This window comes from Lactuca virosa, chromosome 5 (assembly GCF_052849685.1).
Source record: "Lactuca virosa cultivar CGN04683 chromosome 5, Lactuca_virosa_CGN04683_v6, whole genome shotgun sequence".
In the NCBI taxonomy this organism is placed as follows: Eukaryota; Viridiplantae; Streptophyta; class Magnoliopsida; order Asterales; family Asteraceae; genus Lactuca; species Lactuca virosa.
The window spans coordinates 15,480,596-15,494,476 of NC_136430.1; positions in this window are offsets into that span (position 1 = coordinate 15,480,596).

Here is a 13,881-nt window from a genome sequence, read left to right on the forward strand (position 1 = left end):
TAGGCAACAACCTTATACCCCCCTTATAGACCGGCTTCGTGAATGAGGCATACTAGCGGTAAGACGACTTGACGTTATACATATATATATTAGTAACTTACAATATTATAAAGTATAAGGGTTGAATTTTAACTTTTAAAATTCTAAGGGTTTGAACTAAAGTTTTAATCAAGACTTTACATGTTCCAAAACTTGAGGGCAAGTTTTGTAAACTTCCAAAACTTTTCATTTCTTATAACTTATGAATTAATTGAGTAATAAAAATGAAGACTCTTCATTTTTATAACTCTTGTGTTCTTTTAATGGCTTTAATGAAAGTGAGACTTTTGGTTTTCCATAACTTGAGGACAAGTTATGGACTCCATTAAAACACATTATGATCATGAATTAAACTACCATGAAGGTTACAAACAATTCCTATGATCATCTAATCTTCATAAGTTCAAGAACATGAATATGAACACTTTCAAGAATCAAAAATTACACTTAAAAAAACTTGTAATTTTAATAATTGCCATTGTAAATGGATTAGCATAAACATTACACCATCTAAAACAAGCTTTAAAACATCAAAACAGTTTAGGGTAATGTTTCTAGTCCATTTCCAGCAACAAATGTGCAAACTTTCATACGAGCAGAAAACAGAAAAAACGATTTTTTTTCAAGCTGTTTGCACACAAAAAAAAAAACAACAAACAAACCTAGGCTCTGATACCACTGATGGGTTTTGAGCATTCTAACACTTCCTAAGTGTACATGCAACCCTAATAACCTTGGATCTATGTTTGTCTAATTATCATGCAAAGTTGAATTCCAAGGTTATATTCCTATCTAGCATACATGGGGAACAAATTTTAACTTGCATGAAAGATAGAATAACTTACCTTGTTGTTGCTTATGATCCTTGAAACCTTGTGAGCCTAGCACCCCAAGTGTGATGCCTCAAATGCTTCACACAACACCAAATGCTTTTGGAATGACTTTAGAGAGAATACACACTTCTAAAATCGGCCTAGCCCTCTTGTTTCTTATTGTCGCCGATTTTGGTGGAGAACATGTTGCTTATATAGTGTGTCATATCTAGGGTTACACCATGTAAACCCTAATGTGGCATGACTCTTCATTTCCATGACCCATGGGTTTGTAACTCCCATGGAGCCTCCATGGAGCATTCAATGGGTTTAACCCAACTTGATTATCCATGGAGCCTTTTAGCCCACTATACAAGTTATGGATGATTTACATGATCAACCCATATATTTAATTAGTCATCTTTTGATCACTTAATTAATCCTAGATTAATTCTTGATCAATACTAATTAAATAATATTATTAATATATTAGAACATATAATATATTAATAAACCACAAGTGTTATTTCTCTCATTTAGTCTATCCAAATGCATGATGCCATGCAATCCAAATGGACCATGCCGGGTCGGGTCAAGTACATACCAGAAATAGTTATGGACTTAGACACCTTATCCAACACGTTCTTGTTGTGAAATTGTTGACTGAAATGAAGATCCTCGAGTTGTTGCACGCGACACTTAACGGAATCCTAATATCAAATAAATACGTATATGTATCTAAATTAGCGATTTCGTTAGATAACGTGTTAGAGGTACACTTGAAATCGGTTAAGGAATGTTACCGGGACTTGATCGAATCGAAGAAGGTGAGTTTTCAGTCAAAAACACCACTAAAAAGGTGTTTACGGTCGAAGAGTAGTTTACGGTTTCTGAATGTTCGGTGAGTTTACGGCCGTAAACTTAAGAACAGAGTTTACGGTTCTTGAAGACTCGGACCGTAAACTCAAGAACAGAGTTTACGGTTTCTGAAGGTTGGACCGTAAACTCCATAACAGGGTTTACGGTTCTTGAAGGTGGACCGTAAACTCAAGAAAAAATGGTTATGCTTGCTGATTTCGAAGAGATAATCGTTTCCCGGCGTTTCCAAGTGACTCCAAACGTGGTTTCTCGATGTTTTCCAAAGCTTGAAGGCGTTTTGAGTGTTTACGGTTAAGATTCTTAGAGAGAGAAGGAGAGAGTTTTTGTCCAGAAATATTCTAATGAAGATGGGGGTGTCGTATTTATAGGGACGTTGTGGGGGTCCACTTTATGCTGACCGTAAACAGGTTTACGGTCGTAAACGAGTTTACGGCCGTAAACACGTTTACGGTCGTAATCTCATTTAGACCGCAAATGTTTGATTTTTTTCGAGATATTTGGGTTTCTGCGCGATTTTTGGTTCCAACTCGTAAATAATTTAATTGAATATAACTAGATTATTTTCTAAACCAAAAGTTTGACGGAAAAGTTAACAAATTCGAAATTTTGTTAATGAAACTCGCGTAACGGAAACGGACAAAGTTTCGGGTTGTCACAGTGTCGGACTCCCATTTGCTGGGGAGAGGTAGGGCAGCGCATGATAGGCAGCACTGAGATAGTGCTTTAGACGACCGAGCAGATACAGTAGGTTAGACAGAGGTTGTTGACAGCCCAGAGTCGCCAGAAGAGTTTCGTGGACAGGCGATGATCCGAGCTCGAGTTTCAGGTCGGGGATTTTGTACTCCTAAAGGTGTCTCCTTGGAAAGGAGTAATTCGATTCAAGAAGAGGGGCAATCTGGGGCCCCAGTACATTGGTCCATTTAGGGTGACCGCGAGGGTGGGCAGGGTAGCGTACCGATTGGAGCTACCTGCGGAGTTGAGCCAGATACATGATACCTTCCACGTGTCTCAGTTGAGGAAGTGTATAGCCGACGAGTCAGCGGTGGTGCCTCTTGAGGATATTCAGGTGGACGCGAGCCTGATTTATGTTGAGAGACCGATCGCGATCTTGGATCTGAAGATGAAGGTTCAGAGGAACAAGGAGGTGCCTCTAGTTCAGGTCCAGTGGCAACATCGGAGAGGGTCCGAGCTGACTTGGGAGCCGGAGCCAGAGATGCGGGAGCAGCATCCGGAGTTGTTTGCGACATGAGACTTCGAGAGCGAAGTCTGGTTCTAGTGGGGGAGAATTGTAACATCCCGGAATTCAAGTGCGTCTCTTAAACCCTTCTTCTTTTCCAAGTTGTCAAGTTTAACCCTTAAAGTAAATATTAAGGCAAATGAGTACACTGGGCGTACTGAAGAGTACGCTGCGCGTACTCATGCGCTTAAGTTGGACGCGGACTCGCCTACGTACGTTGGGCGTACCCAGGGTTACGTTGGGCGTAGCGGGCCCAGATGCAAACCCTAAATGAGACTTGTGCACTATAAAAGGAATGATAAGACCCTTACCCCAGCCACCATACTTCAGTGAGTGAAACCCTAAGATAGCAAAAACCCATCATAAGCTTGTGTGTGTGTGTGTGTTCTTAAGCTTCAAAGTGCCATTTCAAGGTGGTGAAAGAGAAGAGGAGGCCATTTTAGGAGCTAGAAGTTGGTGGACAAGAGTAGATCCGAGTTCTACAGAGGTTGGAGCTTCTTTCTTAGGTAAAAAGCTCAAAGCTATCCTTGTCATTTTTGATTTGTGCTTCTTGGACCAATTTCTAGGGTTTTTGGTCCCAAGGTGGAGACTTTATGAGCAAATGGTCTCCATTGACCTAGATCTGCCATATTTCAAGGTAATATGAGTTGTATGTTCATAAAAATCCAATCTTGGACGTGAATATTGAGCCATGCATGAGATCTAGAATTTATGAGGAAGAAGGAAAGGTGTTAGAGTGATTAGGGACCTTTACAACCATGTAAAGGCTTAAAGGTCTCGACTTTATGGATTAAGTGATCTTAGAGAAGTCAGATCTAGAGTTTGAGTTTATGTCTTAACCGTTTAAGACCAAAATCCAAGAAAGACTGAAACTGAGACTTACGTTGGGCGTAACTCTCAGAACACGCAGCGTAAGGGTTTGAGACCCCGATTCTGGATCGCCGGAGTACACCCCGCGTACAAGAGCTGGTACGCGCCGCGTACTGCCCCCTGCTGACTTTCGTTGACTTTTAGGGTTTTGGTCAACATTTGGACTTTTGGGTCAGGGAGGGGTAAAATGGTCTTTTACCCTTCTGTGGGATTGGAGGAAGGGATGTAATCTAGCCTTTGAGAGCCATTATTTATTCGAGAGTACTGTTTATGTGTTTAGGCGGGGGCTAGATCAGTGTTTTCGTGTGCGAGATTATCCGAGATACCCGAGGTGAGTCTTCTCACTATACATTACCTAGAGTGGTATTTATGTGTAGACCGGAGGGTCTTGTATGTTATGTGTATATATGAGATTCTGTGTATTGTGTTATATATATGCTATGTGTTGAACAGACCGGGCCGGAGGGCCCAACGATATAGACCGGGCCGGAGGGCCCAACGATATAGACCGGACCGAAGGGTCCAATGACACAGACTGGACCGAAGGGTCCGACGAGCTATGACCGGACCAGAGGGTCCAACGAGCTACGAGACTGGAGGGTCCCGCTGAGACACATCGACATGAGGGTCGTACTGTAGCCTCGAGTGGCGTATGTGTTGTATGTGGTATTTTGGGGAACTCACTAAGCATTTATGCTTACTGTGTTGTGTGTTATGTGTTTCAGGTACCAGTGAGGATCGCAGGAAGGCGCCGGCATGATTTGTACACACTCATAGAGATTATGTTGAGATTCTGGGAATTGTTTTGTGATGATGACATTGGATACATTATGTTTGATATTGTTTTATGATTAAAAGTATGATTTAAAAATGAAAATTATTGTTTGGGAAATTTACGTTGTTACAGAGAGAGAGCTTTTCTGAGTAATTTTGGTGTGGTTGTGAAGGATTTTGGAGCTTGAATAAGAAGGAGCAAGGAGAGAAGCAGTAGATCCGACATCTACTCTGTATTGGCAACCATCTTGAGGTATAAAGTCCTTACCTTGATCTTTAGTTGCTTAGATCCCTTTTCTTTGAAGTAAATGGCCACTTTTGGGTGCAAAATGGAGTCATACTCGGATTTGGACTTATCACAAGTATATGGTTCCAGATCTGGACCTATCTAGGTCCCCAATGACATAAAGTTGCTCACTTTCTCCAACTTAGGCCCTTTCCATGCACTAAAACCTTGTAGGGAGCTTAGTTTTGATGTTTTAGACTTGTGAGGCCTTGCATGCACGTAAAGTTTGTAACTTTACGTGGTAACTGCACTAGGGGAGGTTGGATCTGAAGTTTGGGACCTTAGATCCCACTAAAAAAGGCTGAACAAAAAAGGGACTGAAGGAACTCATCGAGTCCCTTAGTCGACTCGACGAGTTGGGGTAGGGTTTGCCCATTGTCGATTTTTTGAATGAGTGAGTAAAGGATTAGAGTTTTGGTCTGAATGGACTTTAGGTTTTTCCAAGGTTGCAGAAAACGCTCGACGTAGGCTCGGCGGTGGACTGGGGCCAAGGGATTAATCGGCTAGGCGGGGATTAATCGGGGACCATTAATTATTAAAAAATTAATAAATACAACATCAATCCTAATAATATAAGTAAACAAGTTAACAAATATATCAGTTCATTGATGATTTGGATTAAACAACCAAATTAGCCAAGAATTACAAATGTTCTTCATTTGTTCTTGAATGTTCTTCATCGGTTCTTCAAAATCATGTTTTCACAACGACTTCATTCAAGCCACCAAATTGAGAGTTGCAACAACCTTAAACCACCACCACCTTTCAACCCCTGATAAGAACAAGCAAATACCACCACATGCTCCATCCGTTTTTGCTCCAACCACCAAACACCACCATTGACCACCTTCCTGTTTGCATCTATTATGCACCATCATACCCTCAGATTCTCCATCACTGTCCCACCATAAACAACGGATAAACAGACTACCAAACCACCTACATTTTCAATCCATAGTTCTTGATAACTTCACAGATGATCAAGGGACCAATTACCTAAAACCAAATACCCTGCACTCTGTCTATCCAACAAGATTCACTAAGACAATTAATCAAACACTTGGTGGGCAGAGGTTTTCATACACAAATCAATTAAACAAATGAAAATTCAATCACAATGCACAAACAAAAGTCAAGCGATTAAACAAATTGAATCGAGTAAGATAGAGACAGATGATTACCAGCAGGATAAGAAGATGATTTTTCCCAACACGATTTACACTCGAGCATGGCGTCAAGCTCTACATAATCACAACCAGGAACTAGGATGTTTCGAAAGAATCTCCATACCTATCCAATCCGGCGAGACTAGCAGCAACAACAACGATAGTGACAACGATGAAATTATGAGGATTTGAACCATTGATGTGATTCCCTGTGAGAATCAAGACCTGTAAATTTAGACCAAAGACACTGTGTCGTGACTGAAGAACTAACCTGCGAGGTTCGTGTCGACGAGAAAATCAGGTTCGAGTCGACGGGATTTCCACCACCTGCTCTAATCGCCACCTGCATCCTCGTTAATCAGTGTCGCCGAATCAGGGAGAAGAACTACCCTTTGTACACTCGAGTCGTGATACCTTCCATCTTCGAGAAGAAGGGTGGGTTGGTGATGGAACTCAAATTCACCTTCCAAAGAACGAGATGCAAAGTAAGGAAGAACGAGATGCAAAATGTAGATATGAATCAATTATAAGTTCATCCCACATCGGTAGTGGGAGCATTCTTTAGAGGAAAACTTATTCTATAAAAGGAGCTTGTGTCACTTAGAAAATTAAACCAAGCTATGTTATCAAGTCGGCTCCTTTGAGCTGGCAGGTTTCTGGTCCGATTATGAGTCCGAGTTGGTCCGATTTGGACCGAATTGGACCGGTTTTGGCGGATATTGACCAAGGCCGATTAGTTAACCCTCTAACACCTATTCGTAAGTGGTTGGAGGCCGCCAAGCACCTAGGCGCCGATTAATCGGCCGCCTAGACTGATATTTACAACACTGGGTTTTTCTGGACATTAGATGAAATCGACGAGTCACTTAGGTGACTCGGCGAGTTTACTCGGGATTCAGTGGAATGGACTCGGGAGGAACTCGACGAGTTACATAGGTAACTCAGTGAGTTGACAAGTTATGCAGTTAACTCGACGAGTTGTTGGATGCACTCGACGAGTTGAGGTCAAAATGGACTGTTGACCTTGACTTTGATCAGGGTTGACCAAGGTTGACTTTGAGGGCATTTATGGTATTTCGGGATTGTGACAAGTTAATCACATGATGATTATAGGCAGTTGAGTTGGAGCAGTACGTGGGATTTATCTGAACTTAGCTTGTCAGTTCAACATTCGAGAGGTGAGTCTTCTCACCATACCAATGGGTCTAAGGCACCAAGTGTTGGGTTTTGAGCACTATAACACTCCTATGGTGCACATGCAACCATAAATGCTTTGGATCTTTGTTATCTCTATTATACATGCATATTTTCAATTTTTCCAAAGCATTTCCCTAACTAGCATACAAATTGCCAAATGAATAATACATCTAGATAGATGACATACCTTTTAGAAGGACTTGTAGTTATTGACCTTTGAAAGCTTGAGCACCTCAAGTGTGATGCCTCTAATGGTTCACAAACACCAATATGCAAGAGGATGATTTAAGAGAATAATCTATTTATCTCAAAGAGAAGAGGCAACCGATTTTGGTCTATGGAGGGTTCTATTTATAGTGTTGGACATGCTAGGGTTACACTTGGTAAACCCTAATAACAATGACTTTCCACATTCTCATGCTCCATGGGTTTAACCTCCATGGACTATCCATGGATTAGTTTAGCCCATAATCATGGATCATTAGCCCACAGTACAAGAATGATTGATTTACATAATCAATTTCCATATATTTAATTAGTCTCTTTTGATCACTAAATTAATAAATTAATTCTTGATCAATACTAATTAAATAATTCTGTATTAATATATTATACTTGTAATATATTAATAAACCATAAATAACCTTATTCTCAAAATCCATCCTATCAAATTGCACTGGTGAAGGCAACCCAAAAGGACCATGCTACAATCGGGTCAAGTACATACCAGTTATAGTTATGGGCTTAGACACTAAATCCAACAGTCTCCCACTTGGATAAGTCTAATAACAATTACTGCTGATGTACTTCAGGATCTGACTTAGCAATCGTAAGCTTTCAAAAGCCTCTGTCGAACTCTGACCTAGTCAGTGACGCGTCCTTCAGATAAGTGATCATATACTCCTCTGTTCTCAAGATATTAGCTAGACAAATACATGGAACAATGTCATACTTATTGTCTACCAGTTTGTTTCCCGATTTCTGATTAGTCTGGAATAGAACATAACTGAACACATCAATTTAGTTCTGACCGGGCCCGACATATAAGTCAAAACAGAATCATCGAGGGGCCCAAGATATAGCTTTTAATCCTCTTAGGATAAAAGGAACAGATAAACTTCGACATTATATGCTTGTACTAACTACTCATCAAATCATGCGCAACGACACGTTTTATAACATCAAGTTATTGATGCATTTTCAGGCCATCAATGCACAACCAACTTGTAGTCAACAACTCATATATCTTGGTTTGAAGATTATATGATATTATCGTCTCCCAATTACTCATGATAAATTCCATGAAGTAATTCAGGTGAGCGCGGGTTGAATCCAATACTCAAATCTTATTTCAGGAGCACTCATGAATGGTGTAGCAAACTGTTGATATGCCTAACTCCTTAGACAATCTACAAGCCAACTCATGACAGTCTTATTTCATACTTACTTCCAACATATGATCGACTGTGGATAGTTTGAATAATAATAATAATCATAATTTTGTTATTCTGGAAGTCAAAACATGCAAAGTGAAACAATAGTAAATAATTGACACAAGACAGTAACTTTACTTATAAATAAAACTCCTTTTATTCAATCATCAAATGTCAATTACAATTTAGCTATTACAAGTTTCGATTTATCTAATTACTAAAAATAATATCGTCATTTAGCCTCATGCTCCTTGCATGCTGCAAGTGCCTAACCCTAGTCAGTCCCTTTGTAAGGGGGTCTGCTGGGTTATTCTCTGAAGATATCCCCTTTACCATGAGGTGCCCTTCTTCTACTTGATGTCTTATGAAGTGGTACTTTCTGTCGATATGCCTGGATCTACCATGATCTCTCGGTTCCTTGGTTAAGGCAACCGCCCCTTCATTATCGTAGAAAATCTCCATAGGCTCCTTTATGGATGGAATGACTCCAAGGTCTCCGATGAAGTTTTTCAACCATATCGCCTCCTTCGATGCTTCGCTTGCTGCTATGTACTCTGATTCTCACGTTGAATCAGCTACAATATCCTGCTTGGAACTTTTCCATGTTACTGCTCCTCCATTCAGGGTAAACACCCAGCCTGACTGAGAGCGGAAATTATCTCTGTCGGTCTGAAAGCTTGTGTCGCCATACCCTGTCACTCTCAAGTCATCACTCCCACCAAGGGTAAGGATCCAATCCTTAGTCCTCCGCTGGTACTTAAGAATGTTCTTAACTACAGTCCAATGAGCTTTACCAGGATTCCCTTGATATTTGTTGACCATGCTCAAAGCAAAGGCCACATCAGGGCGAGTACAAGTCATAGCATACATGATCGAACCAACTGCGGAAGCATATGGTATATGACTCATTTCTGCTATCTCAACCTCTGTACTCGGACTTTGAGTCTTACTCAGTTTGGCATTACCTTGGATAGGTAAATCACTTTTCTTGGAGTTCTCCATGCTGAAACGTTTCAACACCTTGTCCAAGTAGGTACTCTAACTAAGTCCTATTAGCCTTTTACTCCTGTATCTTAATATCATTATCCCTAGGATATAGATAGCTTCTCTGAGATCCTTCATAGCGAAACACTTCCCAAGCCAGGACTTAACCTCCTGCAAAGTTGGGATGTCGTTTCCTATGAGCAGTATGTCATCTACATACAATACAAGAAACCTCACTATACTCCCACTAGCTTTGACATATACACAGGACTCATCCTCGCTTCTTGAAAATCCAAACTCTTTGACTTTCTCATCAAAACAAAGATTCCATCTACGAGATGCTTGTTTCAATCCATATATGGATTTCTCAAGATTACACACTCTATCAGGGTACTTTGCATTGACAAAACCCTCTGGCTGACTCATGTAAACATCTTCAGCCAACTTTCCATTAAGGAAATCGGTTTTGACATCCATTTGCCATATTTCATAATCATGAAATGCAGCTATGGCCAACATAACCCTTATAGATTTAATATTCACTACTGGTGAGAAGTCTCATCATAGTCAACTCCCAGAGTTTGAGTAAAGCCCTTCGCAACTAGTCGCACTTTATATGTGTGTACTTTCCCATCCATGTCGGTTTTCTTCTTAAAGATCCATTTGCATCCGACTGTCTTACGACCCGGTACATTGTCAACCAAGTTCCAAACTTGATTGTCATACATGGACTGAATCTCGCTGTCCATAGCCTCTTTCCATTTTGCAGACTCGGGGCCTGCCATGGCTTCCTTGTAGTTGTTAGGTTCATCCAAATTTACCAGTGTGCTATCACTGATAAATGTATCACCTTCAATAGTAATATGGAAACCATAAAACTCAATTGTATTTCTAACTCTACTGGAATGCCTCGGAGGTAAGGACTCGTCAATTGGATCAATCGGAGTTTCCTCCTCAGGCTGATTGATAATGTTTGAGGTTCCTTCACCGCTTGACTCTTGAAGCTCTTCAAGGTCAATTTTCCTCCCACTGTTTCCTTGGCCTATGAGTTCTCTCTCGTAAAAGACTCGTCTCCTCGCAACGAAGACAACATTGTCACTCGGTCTGTAGAAGAGATATCCAAAGGATTTCTGTGGGTAGCCGATGAAAATACATCGCTCACTCCGAGGTTCGAGTTTGTCATGAGTTTCTTTTCTCAAAAAAGCCTCGCAACCCCAAACTTTGATGTGGTCTAGAGTGGGAACTTTCCCTGTCCACATCTTTTGAGATGTTTTGGAAACCTTTTTGGTAGGGACTAGATTAAGGATATGGGTTGCAGTCTCCAAAGCATACCCCCAGAATGAGATAGGTAACGAAGCTCGACTCATCATGGAACGAACCATGTCTAGAAAGGTTCTATTGCGCCTCTCAGCCACACCATTAAGCTGTGGTGTCCTAGGTGGCGTCAATTGTGAAACGATTCCACATTCCTTAAGATAGTCAAGGAACTCGATACTAAGATACTCTCCTCCACGATCGGATCGCAACATCTTTATCTTCCTGCTCAATTGATTCTCCACTTCTTGCTTAAACTCTTTGAACATTTCAAAAGTTTCTGACTTATGCTTGATTAAGTAAATTTACCCATATCTACTATAATCGTCAATAAAAGTCACATAGAAGCGATTAGCATCCCTTGTGGCGGTTCTGAATGGTCCACACACATCAGTGTGTATGAGATCCAATAGACCTTCACCCCTTTCACACGTACCAGTGAAGGGTGACTTGGTCATCTTTCCAAGCAAACAAGATTCGCAAGTATCATCCGACTTTAAGTCGAATGATTCCAAAACTTCATCCTTTTGGAGTTGGGCTATGCGCTTCTTGTTGACATGTCCAAGACGACAACACCACAAGCATGCTTTATCCAATTCATTGGAAGAATCAATATTCAACACATTATTTCCTAAGTTATCTACAATCATCACAGTTTCATATATACCATTGCAAGGTAATGCTTCAAAAAAAATACACCATTACAATAAGCATAAATTCCACCATTTTCATTATTAAAATAAAAGGTAAAACCTTGTTTATACAAACTGTGAAAGGAAATAACATTTCTCGCCATATCGGCCGAGTAACAACAATTATTCAAATCTAAATTTAAACCATTACTAAGCAATAAAGAATAAACTCCAATCTTGGTCACAGGCGATACTTTCCTATTTCCCATGATTAAGTTTATCTTCCCGTGCTCCACAACCCTACTTCTTTTTAGTCCCTGCAAATTAGAACAAATGTGAATACCATAACCTGTATCAAAGACCCAACAATTAGCATGTGATGAGTTGTTAGATTGAATAGTGTAAATACCTGCAAAGGAGGGTTTGATCTTCCCATCCTTTATGTCCTGCAAGCAGTGTTGCAAAACTCGGCCTACTCGGCCGATTACTCGGAATCGGCCCTCCACCGAGGCGAATAATGTGAACTCGGCCAAAAAACTCGGATTCAGTCAAACTCGGTCAAAATCGGTCAAACTCGGTCAAAAATCGGTCAAACTCGGTCAAACTCGGGCCTACTCGGTCTTACTCGGGCCTACTCGGTCAAACTCGGCCAACTCGGTCAAAATCGGTCAAACTCGGTCAAAGGGTCAAAATTGTCATAAAAAGAGAAAAAATCAAGAATTTCAAGATTAATATGTATAACGCACTTAATGATTTATTATTTAACACACACATGTGATTATTACTACATATGTATCTTAAATTTTCAGTAATTATTCACGTAGTGAGACAATTGTGTGTATTTCAGTTTTTATGTATTCACATGTATCTAATTTTGGTTATATATTTCAATCAAATTATGATTTTAGCTTATGATTTTGGCATATCTAATTTTCCAAAAAATATTTCTACATGAATTACCGAATCCGAGTACTCCCGAGTACTCGCTACTCCCCAGTCGGCCGAGCAGGTACCGAGTAGCGAGTTCTACAACCTTGCCTGCAAGTACTTGGGGAAACTTCGTTTCCAGTTCCCTTTATCATGACAGTGGAAGCACTCTGTTTCCTTCATATTGGAAGAGGGGTTAACAGAACCAGCCTTGGTCCCACTAGAATAGGATCCATCAAGAGACTTTCCCTTGCGGATCTTGTAGGGAGCCTTCCTCTTCTTTCCCTTCTCATGTCCGATTGCTAAAACAGGGGCAGAAATAGTAGTAGTAGTAGGAGTAGACACAACCGTTTTTCCTTTCAGTTTGCTTTCTGCAGTCCTAAGAAGGCCTTGAAGCTTGCTAAGAGTGACCTCCACCTTGTTCATATGATAAGTCATACGAAACTGATCATAACAAGAAGGTAAAGAGTGTAGAATGATATATATGGCCAACTCTTCATCAAAATTGACATTCAATTTTAGCAAGCAGTCCATGAATCTCTGCATTTTCTGCAAATGGTCCGTGATGGGTTCACCATCCTTCATTTTGGTTGTGATCATGGAGGCAATGATCTCATACCTCTCCTGCCGAGCACTTTGATGATATCTTTCCATCAAATCATGATACATTTCATAAGGATAGTAGTCCTCATAGGACTTCTGCAGCTCAGCGGTCATGGTTGCAATCATTAGACACGACACATTTGTCACATCCCTCTCATGAGTAGTATGTTCAGCGATTTGTTCAGGAGTTGCAGTGGTGACATCAATCTCCTTAAGCTCTTTATCAAGAACATATTCTTTGTCCTCATAGAGCATAGCCATCCTGATGTTTCGAATCCAGTCATTGAAATTCGAGCCATCAAAAATGACCCTCCCACACAGATTCATTAGGGAAAAAGAGCCTGAAGGAATTGGGTTGGAAGCATTGTTTGGGATGGACATTTATAAAATAAGAAGAACAAAGTTTATATTAGATGATAATCCTTAATATTACACCCAATATGAAATATTAAGGCTAGGACCCAACACAATATTCTATAATTGCGAAGAGGGATGTCGTAATCCAATTGTAAAATATTTGAAGGTAGGTAAATGACGATTTACCAATTTCCACCATGAAAAATGAAATAGATTATTAAGTTTTAATTGGATTTGAAATTCCTAGATCTTTGAGATTCATTGAACTTTTCAATGGCATGTTTAAATCTCGATTGTGCCCATCAAGTTTGTGACTGGGATGTCGAGGATCACAAACAAGTAGTGAATAACCATGCAACTTAGCTTGGTAC